The sequence below is a fragment of the Anguilla anguilla genome, chromosome 12 (genome assembly GCF_013347855.1).
Source record: "Anguilla anguilla isolate fAngAng1 chromosome 12, fAngAng1.pri, whole genome shotgun sequence".
Lineage (NCBI taxonomy): Eukaryota > Metazoa > Chordata > Actinopteri > Anguilliformes > Anguillidae > Anguilla > Anguilla anguilla.
In genome coordinates, this window is record NC_049212.1 from 13952184 (window position 1) to 13971064 (window position 18881).

At 37.3% G+C, this 18881-nt stretch overlaps 1 long non-coding RNA gene across 2 annotated transcripts in view; it reads right to left on the reverse strand.

Moving 5' to 3' along the window:
• Nucleotides 1-18881, reverse strand: part of LOC118210197 — a 48521-nt gene that overhangs the window by 7008 nt on the left and 22632 nt on the right. Inside the window, exon 3 of one of the 2 annotated variants that reach the window (XR_004761817.1) lies at nucleotides 2971-3248. The exons of the other annotated variant lie outside the window; for it this stretch is intronic. This is a non-coding gene — a long non-coding RNA (uncharacterized LOC118210197). Of the gene's footprint in view, nucleotides 1-2970; nucleotides 3249-18881 lie in introns of those variants that run through there. 2 annotated transcript variants of the gene reach the window in all.

Here is an 18881-nt window from a genome sequence, read left to right on the forward strand (position 1 = left end):
CAGGAAAAATGATATAGCTGAATATACAAATGCTCCCTGAAGAACATTCACCAATTAAACTGAGACTGAGTAGGTGTGAGTGAGTACGAGTATTCATAATTTCAGTGTATTGATGATTGTTGTTATCTTTAAATATAGCACATAGACCTTTTAGCCAGTCAGTTTAGAATGCAGATTTTCACAGGCACACACACTCACTCACATTCATTTTCTTCTGAACATCAACAAACTGTGCTTTAAAAGAATGACCTACCCAACAGCCCAATGTGATGTGTTTTATCCAATCACAAATGAGTGCTTGAAAATCATCATATCTATTACTGTCTCCCAGGTAACAAACGTGAAAAGAGAGAACAGCAATCTATCCGTGTCACAAAACCACCACAGATGCTTACCAAATTTCAACCTTGAAACAGATTAACCACAAGTCTATTTTTGACAGGCACTTCTAAGCTTGGAGGTCCCAATCCATCAAATCCATAGCAGGATGTCAGAAAGTGGAAAGTCCCATTTCAACATATAGCACTGCAGTGGAAGGATGTAGTGACATCATCCTGGGTACTTTCACCATTATTAACACCAGTCTTTGGATCTGTCTCAATAAAATGCATTTATCTGTTATTCTCAAGATGATTAGGGGTGGAGAAGAAACTCTAGTGGATTTGGAGGAGAGAAGTTTTTTTTTTTTTTTTAATCACCCTGAAATGGTTCATTATGATGATTTATGAAAGTAAAAAATGATTGTATGCAACAATTACAAAACCATGGATGGATGCATTTTACCTGCCTTAAAAAGTGAAAGCATTAAAACGAGCAAAGACCGGCATGGAATTATAGAACTTTTTTTTTTTTTTTTTAATTTTAAACTGCCCCAAATATACATTTTCTTTTGTCATCCATTGTGCTTGACTTAGCTAGCTAGTTAATGTTAGCCAACTAATTTCAGTTAATGTAACAATAGTAATAAATAAAAAATAAACTTTAAATAATAAAAAAAGAATTGCTGCTGCCTCCATAAAGCTGTCCAGGGTCTTAATCATGTCATGTTTTAATGGTATAGTTTATTAGGCCACCGTTATTGCCAAAATCAGACACCATATGATCGTATCTAACTCAGAAGCCAAATGATCATATCTAACTATTTTTCCTGCGTTCATACAAAAAAAGTATCAGTTCTTCAGATATGTGAGTCAGTTCCTGACCTTCACCTAAAAGAACCGAGTGAAATAGCCAACTTGTTCACGAATGGCCTATCACCAGAATGTATCCAGAACTGCATCACCAGAATTTACTTGTCAAACTGTGTTTGTGAAAAAAGGTCGTTACACTTGTATTCCGTTTTGAATAAAAGTTTTATATTTCATCCAGGGCATCCTGTCATAAATTAAAATAAATACATTTAAAGAAGTATGGCTCATTTGATTGTCAATAATGGAAATTCTACCACAGGGTTTACTTCTGATTATGTTGTATCGCCAACTTTTCTGCAGGAAATAGCCAATTGTATTACCAGTGTAATTTATATTATATTATTGTTCTCACAAATTTTGCTTGCCTTAAACTGGTTTTTTTTTTTGTCATTTTCATATAACAGACAAGCTACCAACCAAATCGGCTAGCTGAATAGCTAATTCCCCCAAAGAGATTAAATAGGTGTCTGAATTTCTGTACCTGTGAACCTCAGTATATTGCTTTTTAAATGCTGCTGAAAGCCCAGTGTTTATTTCACATCCGGCTTTTTATTGCAATTTGTTTTGACTAAACAAAGCAGCAGTGGTGTGGTGGTGAAGGATCTCAGGTGGCATGACAGTCATATTTTATTTGAGTTGCTTGAAAACATATCTGGGTGTGTACAGTGCATCAGTGCTATTCAATATGTAAGGTCAGCTGTACCAGATGAGGCTGTCTGCTAAGCAAATACTGCCATCTAAAAAGATTTTGCACTTGCAGGCTGAAGAGGCTCGCTTCAACCTTTTTTTTTTTTGTTGTTGGTTCATTTGTTGGTTCACTGTTTAACTTTTAACTCCCCTACCCAGGACTGACCAAATGGCAAATAGCTCATCCCAAACATTTGAAACTCTCCCATTACATATAAGAATGTTCCATTTACACTCATAAACATTCATTATCAAACGTTCATTATCATAATAAGATGATGGATTTTTTTTTCTTTTTTTTATGGACAGAAAATAATTCTCTCATAGAAATAGCTGAAAGACCTGACCTTTTGGTATAAAATTGCAGCACTGGAATCAAGGCAGTTTGACCTTTATTGGTGAATTTTAATTTTGACTTAATATTTAATATTAATTATCAGATTTGGCTTTTCTTTTACCACAACTTAACAAATGCTGCTTTCACAAAAGGCAAGAAACCCCCTCACAAATGGGGTAGCAGTAATTTTGAACTGTTTGGTAAGTCATAAAATCAACAAAAGGTCACTGTAAGTTAATTTTCTAATGTTAATGCAGCCAAACCAATGCATATGTCTTCGACATCATGAATATTTAATATGCAGGATGTCCTGAAGTGTGTGAGCTTAATTCCTTGTAATAAGGTGTAATAAATGATTTGGTTAATGAATACATTACATTACATTACAGGCATTTAGCAGACTTATCCAGAGCGACTTACACAACTTTTACATAGCATTTTACATTGTATCCATTTATACAGCTGGATATATACTGAAGCAATTTCGGTTAAGTACCTTGCTCAAGGGTACAACGGCAGTGTCCTACCCGGGAATCGAACCTGCAACCTTTCGGTTACAAGCCCAGTTCCTTACCCACTGTGCTGCACTCCGTCCTGAATAAAATGCCATACACTTTGCATCTAAATTTAATTATTCATAAAGTGGTAGATGAGAAGACAATAGATTCATTACAAAACAGCATACAGTTGCAGCTAATGATAATCCATGCAGGTTTTTGATGGCCTGGAAGTGCAGTATGTCAGTATATTCATTATGTCAGCGGTGCAAGCTGCAGCACGCTCAAAGCAAATCCCTGTGATGCTGTCCACTTTTCAGAGGCTACAGAGGACAGTGGTTTCTCCATCCATACACAGACGCGCAAAGAAGACGTACACGAGCACTCACAAAGTGTGACCAGGGTGACCTAACAGCGGACGAAGAAGGGGAGACGGGCGACCTGTGTAGATTGCGATCGGAGCATCGCGGCAACTTCTCCTCACTGAACATCTGTCACCGCAGATGTCTCTGATCACAGCAATCAGGCCCGGGCTCCCTTTCGACAGAAACAACAACAGAGATAACCAGGGGGAGAAGCTTTAACCTGAGTGTCATGCCATGTCCCTTCTCTGGTACACCAGGTCAAAGAAAAAATAGAATTTCTCAGACATTTCAAAGCACGAGAAGCCACTGACTCTCCCTCTGATGCTTCACCACAGTGTCTTCAGGCTATGTTGACTTTATATTACATCATTTATTTATTTGCCTGGCAAACATGGCCATAAATACACACACACACTCACAAATATGTACTTGCTTTCTAGACAGTCTGGAATCACCGATCGTGTCTCTTCCTACTGTGCCATTGGCACCCAATGAGCACCACAGTTGAACCAACTAAATTCATCTGATGCAGTCACCTGGAAACGAAAGTACTACCTGTAGTGCTGTAAGGCGTTTGTTGCCTGGAAACTCACTTGCAGGTGAATGCATAGCTAGGTAACCCAGGGAAAAATATGGCTGAATTAAATTCACCATTCCCCTGGTGGGAAAGAGCCAGTAGTTCCCTGGCATTCCCAGTTGTGGTTGTGTAATGACATAACCCAGATTCGAACCTGCAGTGCTAAGGCTGTCAGGTCCAGCCTGAAAGCAGGCTGTTTTCCATGCAAACTTCTGTTTTTTCTCAGGATAATAATAATAATAATAATTGCCAAAGGCAACCACACTAATAATAATCCCTTACATGATTGATCCTACTTACCCATGCTGTAGCTTCCCAATTAAATTAACCCATACAACACTTGGTCCTCATAGTTTGTCATTTGTCTTTCCTTTCTGCATTTTTCACCTTATTCACACAGTACCACACACAGAAATACATAGATATACGTTATCACGTTATACAATGAAAAATACAATCGCATGCATGAGTTTATTCTGAAACTTTAAATCTAGTTGCTTTTTATTCTTTGATGCACATGGGAGCCCAATTCATCCATTCAATTTATTAAATATTAAGTGAGGTAAATATCTGCGTAGGAATGGGTTATGCGTTATCAAAATACCAGTAGCAAGTGATGTTTTGTCCTGGCTACACTGCTTCATGAATAATCATTAGTTGTCAGATGTACTCTTGATGACACATCATTCCTGTCCTTGGGCCAGATTCAATCAAAGGCACTTAGACTGTTTGAGGGCATGCAATCAAACTCTCCGGATTATTCCAGCACCATATCTCAATGAAGTCCATTGAGTTATGCTGAAGAGGTTCCTTTTAATAAGTGTCCATTATTCAATGAATTTCCATCAAATAATTGACACTTCTGGTTCTGATTGGTTGGTCAAACCACTCTTAAAATGCACATATGTTATTGAAAAGGTCACACAAGCATGCTACACATCATTCTGTCAGTGTTCTATGTAGCACAGATAGATATGGGGGAAAATATATTGTAGGAAAATAGATTGTTCTTAATTCTGGATGGTTTTATACCATTCTGGTAATGTAAGAAAATTAAAATGAACAGCTCATGCTTCCTCCAGGTACCCCGGTTTCCTCCCACAGTCCAAAGGCATGCAGGCAGGCTAATGGAAGACTCTAAATTGCCCATAGGTATAAGGAGTGGGGCCACCCCCTTTGCCTACAAAACAGATTCAGTCCATCATTGAATGCTGTTATATTAAGTCCTGAGCTGTGTGTAGTGGGATATTGGACATTCTTAAAGACAGCCTCTAGTTCTTTGAGTAATGAATGAGGCGGAAATCTACTTTATAGTCTGTATTCCAGAAGTTCCCATTAAGGTTCCATGGTGTTTAGATCTGGCGACTGTGCAGGCCATGTTATTGAATTTGTTCAGCAGTGTGTATAGGGCATTATGATCTTGGAATATAGGGTCATTATGAGGGAGCAGTGTTTGCACCATAGGGCGCACCGGCTTGAGTAAAATGGCTTCATATTCCTTGGCCATTATACAACCATGTAATGCAATCATCTGGCCCAATGACTCCCATGAGATTGCTGTACATACCATTACAGATCCACTAACATTTTTAACCACTGACAACAGGGTTGAAGGCTTTTTTTACACTGCCCAGGAGTCCATGTTTTGTGCTCCTTACACCAGGAGCATATTTTGTATTAGCTTCGGATACATTTCCGAATGGCTGCCCTGCCGTAAATATCTGCATTTCCAAAAGTTGCGACATGCAATTTTTGTTGAGACTTTTTTGTGAGACTTAGTCAGTCAGGTAGTCCAGTCAGGTAGTTTTTATGCATAGTTCTCCCATTTTTGTGGAGCGAAAGTAATTTGACAATTGGCTGCTCAGCTGTTTCTTGGCCAGCTGTGTGTGTTCGCATCATTATCCTGTGCACATGGAAGCTAACAAAAGGTCAAGAGCTGATTCTAAGTGTGAAATCTGCATTTGGGTTTGTTTTTTGCTTCTTAACAGTGTATCAAATAGCTGATTTGACACACCCACTGTGTTGGCAATTTATTCTGATTTTGTACTGCTATTGACACTTCTTTGGTCCTCAAAGAGACAAATGCATGCACTAGGGTGATTCTTGAGGATTTTTTTTGCACTAGCCAGCTGTGATTGCACCCAAACATTTCTACTATCCTCCCTGAAATGTTACCTACCCTGTTTTTAACTGCATAAATACATGCTTTCTATTAATCCTTTGCATGCATGGTACATTCTTGCTCTATCAGTTGTAATATTTCTATCAATTATACTACTCATAGAACCAAAAAACATTTATTTGTACATTAATGATCAAGGCTACACTGAGAGAACATTCTCAAGTGAAATTGTTTACCCAACACTGCCTCAACAAGTTTAAGTGGCTGCATATGAAAAATGTATATATTCGCTTGGATGAACAATTCATACATCAGGTTCTCACTGGTGAAATAAAAAAACAAAGGCAATTTACAATTTAAGCAATGTATAGATGACGGTGTTAGGGTGTTAATTCAGTGAACCGATGCTGCTACACTGCCACAGAAACCTGATCCAATGCCTATACATACACTTCACGGTTGGTGGTGAAACTTATCGTTGATGAAATTTCATGACTTGAGATTGGATCATGCAGGTGTCATTCAATTACCTTAAACCTGTTAACGACCTCTGTTGTAAGTTTTATGTCCATATTTGTCTCTGCTGCTTTTGTCTCGTTTTCTTCCAGGTCGTCATTGGCTATTCCCATATCCGATTACTCGGTCTGAAAACGCTGCCATTTACGAGTGAAGACTAGTTCTTGTAAATGGACTGCATTTATATAGCGCTTTTATCCAAAGAGCTTTACAATTGATGCCTCTCATTCACCAGAGCAGTTAGGGGTTAGGTGTCTTGCTCAAGGATACTTCGACACGCCCAGGGCGGGGTTTGAACCGGCAACCCTCCGACTGCCAGACAATCGTTCTTACCTCCTGAGCTATGTCGCCCCATAATTCTTCTAATTCTGTGCTTGGTACTTGTGGATAGTGACCACTTTTCTTGACAGACTGGATTTCGCGTTTGACCGTTGAGTCTTTCTAATTGATTCTGATTTTTGCCTTAGCCCTTCAAGTTTGTTTGCCTGGTGAATTGTTTAACTGTGTTTGACTCACTTTGTTCAATAGATTTCAAAATAAAAGCATAAAAATACATATCGAGGAGGCGGCTTTCATGCCATAGCCTCTGTAATTAAAATTGCAATTTGTGACACTCAAAATAAAACAAAGTATTGAGGTGTGTCTAATCAAAGTTTGAGGTGAAAAATATGAGTAAACTAATTCTGAAAGAGAACCAACATTTTTGGTGCTTGTAAACCGAATACATTATAATAACGTTATAATGTATTCTGAAAATGTACTTAATTAATGTCAAATGCTCACCTTAAATCAGCCAGTGTTAACAATAGATTTGGCCTGTCCTTACAGCCAGAAGCCTTTTAGTGGAAAGAGACACTGATTACAGGCATTGTGAAGATGTCCTTGTCACAGGGTCATTTAAGGAGAACCTTCAGCATTAATAATGTATTCACTTATGTGTGACAGAAGAATGCAGTTTATATCCTCAATCCATTATGAAAAGACAACATCTAGAGAAAATTGGGAGGAACGTTACTTGTAATTCTTTTTCAAATGGAAATCTTGTCTCAAGAGAACAAAAAAGTGCAGCTATTATTATTGTCAAATTCACTTTTACTGAACTTACAATGTTCAGTTTTCATTGTGTGTGTTTTTAAGAAATAATTTCATGCATTTTTATATTTGAAAAAAAGGTCCCTTTAGGATTGTTGTGTAAGTTGTGTAAGTCGTTTTTTAGGTTGTCTCTAGTCCTTTTTAAGTTGTGCAAATATCCATAAGAATAGATTATATACACATTTGAATTAATTCCAGTGTAAATGTTTTTTTTTTGTTGTTGTGGTTGTTATCATCAAATTCTTTCCTTCTAAATAAGCTCTCAGTGCCCACAGCTTACCAGCTGTAGACAGTAAGAACAGATACAGGTTCTCAGTTATAGATAGTAAGAACAGATACAGGTTCTCAGTTATAGACAGTAAGAACAGATACACGTTCTCAGTTGTAGACAGTAAGAACATATACAGGTTCTCAGTTATAGACAGTAAGAACAGATACACGTTCTCAGTTGTAGACAGTAAGAACATATACACGTTCTCAGTTGTAGACAGTAAGAACATATACACGTTCTCAGTTATAGATAGTAAGAACAGATACAGGTTCTCAGTTATAGACAGTAAGAACAGATACACGTTCTCAGTTGTAGACAGTAAGAACATATACACGTTCTCAGTTATAGATAGTAAGAACAGATACAGGTTCTCAGTTATAGATAGTAAGAACAGATACAGGTTCTCAGTTGTAGACAGTAAGAACATATACACATTCTCAGTTATAGATAATAAGAACAGATACACGTTCTCAGTTGTAGACAGTAAGAACAGATACACGTTCTCAGTTGTAGACAGTAAGAACAGATACACGTTCTCAGATGTAGATAGTAAGAACAGATACAGGTTCTCAGTTGTAGATAGTAAGAACAGATACACGTTCTCAGTTGTAGACAGTAAGAACAGATACACGTTCTCAGATGTAGATAGTAAGAACAGATACAGGTTCTCAGTTGTAGATAGTAAGAACAGATACACGTTCTCAGTTGTAGATAGTAAGAAAAGATACACGTTCTCAGTTGTAGATAGTAAGAACAGATACAGGTTCTCAGTTGTAGATAGTAAGAACAGATGCACGTTCTCAGTTGTAGATAGTAAGAACAGATACAGGTTCTCAGTTGTAGATAGTAAGAACAGATACAAGTTCTCAGTTGTAGACAGTAAGAACAGATACACGTTCTCAGTTATAGATAGTAAGAACAGATACAGGTTCTCAGTTATAGATAGTAAGAACAGATACAGGTTCTCAGTTGTAGATAGTAAGAACAGATACACGTTCTCAGTTGTAGATAGTAAGAACAGATATAGGTTCTCAGTTGTAGATAGTAAGAACAGATGCACGTTCTCAGTTGTAGATAGTAAGAACAGATACACGTTCTCAGTTGTAGATAGTAAGAACAGATACACGTTCTCAGTTATAGATAGTAAGAACAGATACACGTTCTCAATTATAAACAGTACGAGATACCCCTCTCCTCAGATCAGTGCAAGGTCTCCAGGTGTGCGCACATTGCAGAAAACAGTGACTGGCTTTGAGTGAGTGCATTTATGGTGTGCATTCACTTCAACTGCAGTTTTCCTTGTGAGTGGCACAGTAATTTAAAATTGGGGAGAAAAATGGGGTTTATCAAGTACTGGAGTGTCCAATTTTCATAAACACCATTAGCTTTAGCTCCAGAATGAATCACAATCTCTCAGTTACATGGTTAAATGTAGAAGCTTCTGCTTGAAAAATAAAGTGAGTACTGGTGGTAGAGGTTGGGTTTCGTGACACCGCATCTTCAATAAAGAAGGACAGCATCCTCTCAACCGAAATGCTGCAGAATTATCTGCTGGTGTCCATGACAACCCGATTCCTCATCAGTATCCGTGCCTGAGCCTGGGACTACACGGCTGTATATCCTTTCAGATAGTAAGAGGTCACACCTGTTTACTGTACATTAGGGGCTTTTTGATCTTCATGCACTACCATACAGAGCGGTTGCATATAAAATATTCAAGAAGAAAACACTGAACATTGGAGCACTGGCATTCACCTAATGAGCACCATCTTCATTGGCCAGAAGCCTTTTAGTGGCAGGTGGTATTAATTATATTACAGCAGGGAAGGTGTACTTTAAGGGTGATTTAAGGTGAAGCTTTGACATTAACAAACTACCTTCTCAGAATACAAAGCTCTCCCCCTTTCATGTTGGCCTCATGATTTCATATTTTGAAAATATTCTTTTTCTAAAGCTGAGCTGAGCTTGTCTGCCTGGATTACTTTATAAAAGTATGTCAGAAACTGATGATAAGAATAGGCCATTCAGCCCACCTAGGTTTATTAATTTACCTACATTCATGGTAAATGTGATGCCTAGGGAACCTGTTGCTAGGCAAGTCCATTATCAATGCAGAAAAATGGATATTACCTGTGCATGCTTAATGTCTCAACACAACAATATCATCCGCACCTTTTATTACTGACCCAGAAAGATAAATGCACCGGATTATACAGAAGTAAGCCTAGATCATCGGCACAGACACAATACAGAATAATAAATGTACAAACAAAACACTTGTCTGTGGAGTTTCTGATGCTTGTAGATTTACGGCAGTAATATTAAATCAAAATAAAATATCTGATTTCCACCCTATATTTGCACACACTAATATCAACAAGCGGTTAAGCACAATGTACCCGCCTTAATAAAAAATGTTGTGGTTGAAATTAAGAGAATATCTCTGACAGAGTACAACTACGTTAGATTAAATGAAGATGATAATTTTGAAAATAAATTCTACTTTTACTGTTTGACAAGATTGCTTATAGCTAGGGCCACCAGTTAGTCTCCCCTGTTTTCTTGCATTGTGCTTCAGTCCTTCGCCAGCTAGGGGTCACAATAGCCATTTTGTCAAGCCTCTTCTCATACAATTATCCCACCTCAATAATTTGCCACCTCAATAAAGTTGATAAAATAATTGCCATTAATTAAGCACAGATGATGATTGACAGCAATATTTACAAGCAACACTCATGTTAAATTAAGTTTTATTACTACTGTAGTATTTTTAAATGCTGTACAGGGGTATGATGGTTTTGTTAGAAGCAATGGGAAATTAAATTAAAGTGTCTATGGGTGCAGTACTTGGTAACTTGGTAACAGTAGTGGCAGTTTAGTACAATGGGTAAGGAGCTGATCCTGTAACCCATAGGTCACAGGTTCAATTCCTGGGTCAGACACTGCCGTTGTACCCTTGAGCAAGGTACTTCACCTGCATTGCTTCAGTGTACATCCGACTGTATAAATGGATGCAATAGTTGTGTAAGTAGCTCTGGATAAGAGCGTATGCTACATGCTGGTAATGTAATGTAACTTGTTTGCTTTTGATTTAGGCAGTCAGAAAAGTCAGGACGGGCTGAAAGGTGATTCTTACCAGCAAAATTCTTATTTGAGCTATCCTGTGGACTTTCTGTTTGATGAGACTCCAGAGACAGGCATGTTTAGACGTAGACAAAATATTATTTATTGTATAAAATGTCATGTAACCTTCCATGGATTATTGTCCAGTTATTTATTTCTAGAAATCTTCTTTTAGTGGATTTCAAATGCTTACCCATGTCCAACTGTCACCCTCATTTTTCACAACTCATTTTTCCTCAGTCACAACTGAGAAATATCAGTCTGCACTCAAGTCAAAAAATGCTAAATTACATGAATTTTAATTCTCCGCTTTGCAGGATGAAATAAATATAGCCACTGGGCATTCATTGGCAATCGGTCTCAACTGTTTGGTGTTCTTACTCACTCTGCATGTGTCATAGACACCCCCACATCCTACAACGCATGTAAATTCACTTCTTATATAAGGTGGTGATAAGGTGGTGTTTTCTTTTTAAACGGGGCAGAAAAAAATGACAGTTTTTCTAGGTTTTAAAATCACACTTTGATCAGGAGGGCCCAGACTATGAACATAACAAATTATGGGCCAGTGTACATATCCATTGGTGTCATGCGCAAGAGATACAAGAATGCAAATGAACCGCACTACGCTCAAACAAAACAAAAGTTAACGAGCCCCTAACTGCTGAGCATTCCCTTCATGGGCTCAACTTACAGCTTTGAACCCTCATTTCACGAATTGTTCTTCTGATTTAATTATTCGAACCTTCACTTTAGTCATTCATAACCTCAGCTTCATAAACAGTACCTTCAGACTTCATAATTTGTACCCTATGATTAGTAATTCAAATGAGCTCCTCTCAATCATTTGAGGGAATGAATTGTGAAACTAAGAGCTCCAATTAGTAATTTGCAGGTTCTAATGAATGGATTGTGGATTTGAAATGGTAATTTGCAGGTTCAGATTAGAGGAAAATTTAATTTTGACTCTGTCATCTTCAGGGCTCCGTAGTGAAAAAGGAAAGCAAGGAGGGATGGATTCCCTGCTGAATTTATTTTCCCTGCACCTGCCTCTCACTCCCATCTGCGAGCTGAAAATAATCGGCCAGCTTTTTCCACATGATTAGTATGTATATTCAACATTTATAGACAATACGATAGCTAAGACTGCTTATTGACCAGGGCATATCAAAGTGACCACTAACATGAAAAACAGCCCAGGGCAATGTATGTGAAAATTCATAATTCTTGCCCTGATTCTATAACAGCTACAAAAATAACAAATGTTTATTTTTTATTAATTTTTTTAAGAGCACTGGAGCTTCCCGAAGCCTTCAGGACTCCAATTGGCATGGAAATGGGACCTGAGCCTCTGATATTGTGTTGTTTCATTTCGTTGAGATGCTGAATAAAAACCCAGGCATCAGCTGGGACGGTAAGTTACACCACAACAGGGGAGACAGATCGTGCTCTGTACATGGTAAAATAGGTTTGTACAAGGTCATTTGTTACCACTGTATGTTCAGTTTTTACTCTCTTTCAAAGGTCAAAGTTCAATTATATATTTCATATATAATTATATACTCTACTATATATGCCTCCGGAACCCCCAGATGGTTGCAGTTCTCGGGGTGCAGGCTATGCATTTCACCGCCACCCCTCCTCCTAGTATTAAAACTAAAGTTATGCCTTTGAATAGGATTGTATTTGTTGTGGCATATGACATGTATGTAACTTTAGCCATAATGGCAGATGCTTCCTTGCTTTACTCATAATAGTAGGTGCTTCACTGGGACAGAAACATGTATGAAAAAGTGAGAACATTGTAGGTCATACTGACAATATAATTCTGTATCAGCAGGTCATTTTTGGAATGAAATTGGAAAATAACGTATGTTTTTCTTGAGAAAGAAATTGTGCTACTGTGTAAAACATTTTGCTTTGCTTGTTAAAACCACTGGTAGAAGGTCTATATCAGCTTCTGAGTATTAGAATAATTTAAACAGATCTCCATATAGGCAAACCTCAGTCATTATGGTTTTTTGCATCCTGAATTGCATTGTCCCGAAGCTGTACCACTCCTCATTTAGAGAGTTGCATGACCATTAAAATGAAATGGGTTTACTGTTTTACATCTTATTCATCACATTATCAACTGACCATAACTTGCATTTCTCCTACAGTCAACAATGTGGCCACAGCACTTGTACGACAATTAAAAGTCTCAGACTCAGTCAGTGTACATCAGAAAATTGAAAACTCAAAAAAAAAAAAAAAAAAAAAGGTCTTCTAAAGTTATTTCTGTTTTGCCCAAAATGTCATCTGTCTATCTTTGTCAAATGCAGTGAAACAACAGGAATGAGACCAGCAACAACATCAAAACACACACCAAAACCAACACCAGCAACAACAATAACAATAACAATACTACTACTACTACTAATAATAATAATAATAATAATAATAATAATAATAATAATGCTAATGATGATATGTCCTTCGTGTTAATTACCTACTCCAGTTTGATATGCCCCCTAAAAAAGGAATACCAGCAGCCAATATTCCTGCTCCACTTGATAAGGTGAGAAATGGCATGGACAAGAGAATCAATTTAAAAATGTCAACAATGTTGTGCACAGTCTATGTTTATCCTTTATTTCATATTGTATCTTTTCTTTTCTCTTCAACCTAGAATTGATGATCAGCGAATCCCAACGCGGAACTTTTTCTGCTCTCTCCTATGTTTCCCTTTACATTTCTAGAGTGCTATTTTAGTGTGTAGGGCTCTTTTCTAATGTGACAACTGAGAAGTAAATACATTTTTTTAAGAGCCATATGGTTTTCAGTAAAGCTTTGTAGAGACCGAGTAAAGATGCCTCTCTGAATGATTCAGGCAGCATTATGAACTAGCAGGCAAACCGTTGCCATGATTACAGATCAGAATGAAAAATGAAAAGCTCTTTACTGGCCAGTCTTATAAAGAGAACTGACCCAAACAATAAGATCATTTTTTTAATGTGGTATCAGAGCTATTGGAACGGTGAGTTTGTGGCTGTACAGTTTTCGGTATTCTTTCATCAACTTCTTTAATGTTGTGTGACTTCAGAGCCCATGGGTTTCGGTGAATGTTTTTAAAAAAAAAATGTATTTAAGGACATTAGTACTGACGTTTGAGACGGAGATACTCTCTCCATTTAATTTTGTGATTAGCCAATGGTAGCCATGACAGAATGCTCAAGCTGAATCAAAGTAACGCCTGCTTCCCAAAGCAACAACATTATGTTGGGTATTTCATGCACACGCATCTGCAAACAATCCTTTCTGTCACAGATTGTACTGTGCCCCTATTGCACTGTATTACATTTCATGTACAGTAAATTCTGGATCTGCATACTGATTAGTATTTTATTGTGCATGGTGACGGTTGTTGGAGCATTGCAAATAAATCCAGCCCATAATATGCGTAACTGTGAAAGAGTGACTGCAGTGATTGGACGTGCTGAAATACGAATGTGAAAAAGGCACCATTTTTCTGCCTCTGCTGGGATTTTCTTTTAATTTTTTTATCTCAGCTTATCTTTATTCACACCTCTGACTTCACAAATCCTTCTGTAAGATGTGAAAACCACTGACTCACTTAATGAGCCGGGATTGTTCACGTGCCTTCTCACTACACCACCAAGCATGCTTTTCTCGGCCAAGCAGAACTGGACTATATTTGGAGGAAAACAGATTTTATTTTACATAATTTTAGTAAATGTAAATGTATATGATTACATTTTTGTATGTGATTATATTTTTATGAGATTAATCGTCAAAGGAAAAGACAACACCTCAGTGGAAGTAAAGACGCAGAGAGATTAAATAACATGGAGAACATTGTTTGTTTTTATTGTAATAGTAATCATGTATCATGTATACTTTGAGAATGCACTTATTCCCTGTAGTGTTACAAAGCGTATCTATTCTACAGACAAATTATTTCAGATAGGTATTTTATCCAGGTATAAATAATTGATTGTTCTGTTGCTTGTAGTTATCCTTTTTTTTTTGCTCGGTGTTGGAAGTTGACATTATATATAATATGGTATATATTGACAAGGGGTTCAAGACAGGGGCAGATCAAAATTAAATAAATAACTAAATAAATAAATATAACCACTGTGCAGAATTCATTTCAGAGTTCTCGTCCTTGGATGGAAATAATATAAACAAATTACAGCCTCCTTTATGTGCGAACTTCCAAAAACATGTGGAGATGTAGAGGAGCTTTTTCTTGGATCTATACAGTGCCAAAAGACAGTGGTATGAATTCAGTCAGTATTTGCCCTTGTTCAAACTTTGACTTACATAAACAAAAGAGCATGTTTTCTTCATGGATTATTGAGGTAATTTTGGTCTATATTTATTTATTATTTATATTTATTTATTCATTTATTTATATTTCAGTAGTTTTGGTCCATGTTGGAATCAATGAGATGGGTAAGGGTAGTTCCAAGGTACTGCAAGATACATTATTTTTAGAATCCTGTGGGATGTGGTGTGCAGTTCAGTTTTTAGTATCTGGAACTTAACTCTCTCATTGCTAGTAGGAATATCTGGATTAGATTACTCAGTGAAATAGAGATAAAGGCTTTAGTCTCAGAGTATGCTACAGCTCACCAGCTTTGGACAGCAACATAAAAACTATGTGTTGAAAAAAGAAAAATGGTACTCAGAAGGGCACCATAATGTTTGGGACATATTAAGGTTATTAAAATGGAAGTAGTCATGTTTGGTCCTCTGTCGCATATTCTTTCCATGCAATGACTTCCTGAAGTCACTGACCTATAGACATCACCAGGTGTTGAGTATCGTTTTTGGTGATGCTGTCAGGCCTGTATTTCAGTCATCTTCAGCCCCTGCTTGTCTTTGGGGCTAGTTGCCTGACGTTTTCTCTGCAGCATATGAAACACATGTTCAATTTTCAGATCAATTTTTCAGTTTTTGGCTGTGAAGAACTTTTTTGCTTTAGCAGTATGTTTTGCAACCATTGCCTTGCTGTAGGACAAAGCCCCATCTCATGTTTTTAGAGGTGTTTGCTTGAACACTTCATACTTCATTGACATTGTGAATGAAGACAAGTGAGACAGTGGCAGCCATACCTGCCCAAACCATAACAACCCCCCCCCCCACCACCACCACCATATTTCACAGATGAGGAAGGGTGCTTTGGATTCCAATATCAGAATTACCTGTGAAGCAATTTTTCCAGAACATTACAGTGCCCTGAAATTTGGAGCTATATAAAAAGTTCTGTAATTTCTACATCTCTTTTAATTTAATAAAAGATGAGAATCTGCAATTTAACCACGTGAATTGTTCCCAAACATTATGGAGTTCACTGTATGTGGTATCAGTTGAAGAGGGAAAAGGCCAAATATCAAGTAACATCAACAGATCATCTATGGGAAGTGTTGCAAAAGTGCTGTGATGAAATGCAAGATAAGGTGGTGCAATAGCTGGTGGAATCAATGCCAAGCAGAGTCAAGGCAGTAATCACAGTTAATGGCAGACACACCAAGTACTAACAATTTCTGACCTTCAATAAATACCGACACACACGGCCAGCGGTGGCTATGGGCAGGGGTGGGCGCAGACGGAGTATCATAATTGTATTACCCCTTGCTAAATAATGGAAACAATAAGTGCTTAGTAGTGTCTTCAGACACTGGTCCCCAATGTATACACATACATCCAATATCCACAATGTTGGATATTTAAATAAGGGGTGGTGAAGTACTATAAAAATTACAAAAGGAGCAGCTTGTTAAGCTCCTGTGCCTCTTCAACTCCTACTAGCATTCTCTTGAGAAGACATTACCAAAACATGGGCTGCACCATGTCAATGAGAAATGTATGATTCAGTAAATCATTTACTTTCCCTGCAGATTGTGTGCGCTACCAATCAATTTTCTAAGCTGCACTCCCATCTCTGATGTACTGGGGCATTAGCACCTCAATCATTAGTCAATGCAACCAAAGCTAGCCGCAAGTATCCTTTCTATCACTGAACTCACTATCCTGTGTTTATGTAGAGATAAACAAATGAATTGACATTTATTTTGAAGTTGATGCTGATTTGAGTCAAATTCTTTGTTATGCTCAACAAATAATACACTCAGTATTACATTAAAAAAGCTCAGCTAACAAAACTCATGTCTTATTAGCTGCTGCCAGAAAGTGAACTCTGAGAACTGGTAACATAAAGCTTGTTATATTTAAGAATCAATAAAACGGCAAGAAAATGCTTTTATTATTTACAACAATTTCTAAATAATTCATTTTTTGGCATACTGTCAAAAATGTTCAAGACAGAGAGAAATAATTGCTTGCACCTGTTTAAAATTTGTAATCACAGTGTTGTGTAACTGACAAGAAGAGCATCAGCCAGTTGGCTAACGCGTGTGCCTTTTTGATTGTATTTCCACAACACCATCCTCATTCCCATAGACAAGATCAATGGAAAAACATGCAGTGCACGAGGTTGTAAAAATTTAATTGGCAAGAAATTTGAAATAATTGTCAGTTCCTACTTTTTGCTAGCAACGCAGAAATAGATATGCCTTTAAAATATATTTGAGTTGTTGTCAAGTGCTATACTGCCACTCTTTTTAAAGCATATGAAAATTTCAGATCTTTTTTAGTGAGGCCATATCCTTTTCCTGTCGGTGATGACAATAGTACCTGTATGCATCCTCACAGTTGACTGGAGTTCTTTATTTGATTGACAGGAATGCAGTGGAATTACAGTACACTCCAGGAATTTTATTGTTTATCCTAAAAAATAAAATAAAAAAAAATTACATGATTGATTCTTTGTAGGGCAGATTTCAAAAATCTTTCAGAATGCGGACTGAGCCGATAGATTTTTGGTTGACAGACCACCTCTGTTTCAGTAATTGAATTGGATTTCTCCACTTTACAGAATTAAACCGGCATACCTGGAGAAATAAGTCAAGAGGAAATCAAGGTATATTTTTCATCTCACAGCATGATGCAAAAGTGACATACGGCCCCGGGTTACCTTGCAGCCTGAACAACACAAGCGTGTTAATTGAATTTACTGTCACAGTGACACAATGAATAGTGTAAATGGCTATAGTATATTGGTCTGTCTAGTATTTGACTTTAAAATAACCTTCTGTCACTGCGGCTGTCACAGTCTAGTTTTATTTGAATGGAAATTTATGGAGGGATTATATTAATTCAGTGCAAGCTGTAATCAGCGAGAAGAAGAAACAAGACCCCCCTCGATAAACCTGACCCCAATTTCACAAAAGTAAGAGCACATATGATTGGAAATTATTAATTAGTGAGATAAGTGCTTTTAGCAATAAAAAATTGCGCTCTTTTCTCCCCCTCTCTTTGTCTTCTACCCATTTAAAATACAATGAATGGTAATTGAAATGCAAATTTAATGTCAACCAGGTGCCCCTGCTTTTACCGGCCAACAATCAATGGATTCAAATCAATATTGCTTGATTTTTTCATGTATCCTTCAAAATTCAGGTACCAATTTAGTCTATACTGGGACACAGAACCACACACATTACTTTGACAGTCACACTGGTTAGCTAGTCCTCTTGACCTGATCCCGTTATATCAACATGCAGCAACATCAAGTCCACAGAAATGAACCGTTATACCCATATTTATTTATTCACTGGTTTCATATTGGTTGTATTGGGAAATTTATTAAAACCAGAAACAGTTTTAAGGTGCTTGCTATGTCTAAAAATGGTTTTCTTTTTATAGACTGAACAATATTGTTTTATTTTTCCCCCAGAGAATATGGAAACATATGGCAATGAGTATAGTGATGCCATATGCAAAGAAATTATATTATTCACAGAAATGTCATGGGCTCTTCTCGTATCCCCTGTTAAACATTTTTAAAGCATTAATGTAGCTCTGGAAACAGGCCATGATCAGAGGAACCTGAACTGATTCAACTAGTTGAAATTTGCTTTGGTCCTTCACTAATGGAAAGGTTCTTACTTCTTAATTCCTTAACAATAGTCAGCGGGACGCAAATAGATCAAAAGCTCATTAATATTTCAGAAATACGTCCTGTCAGGATTTC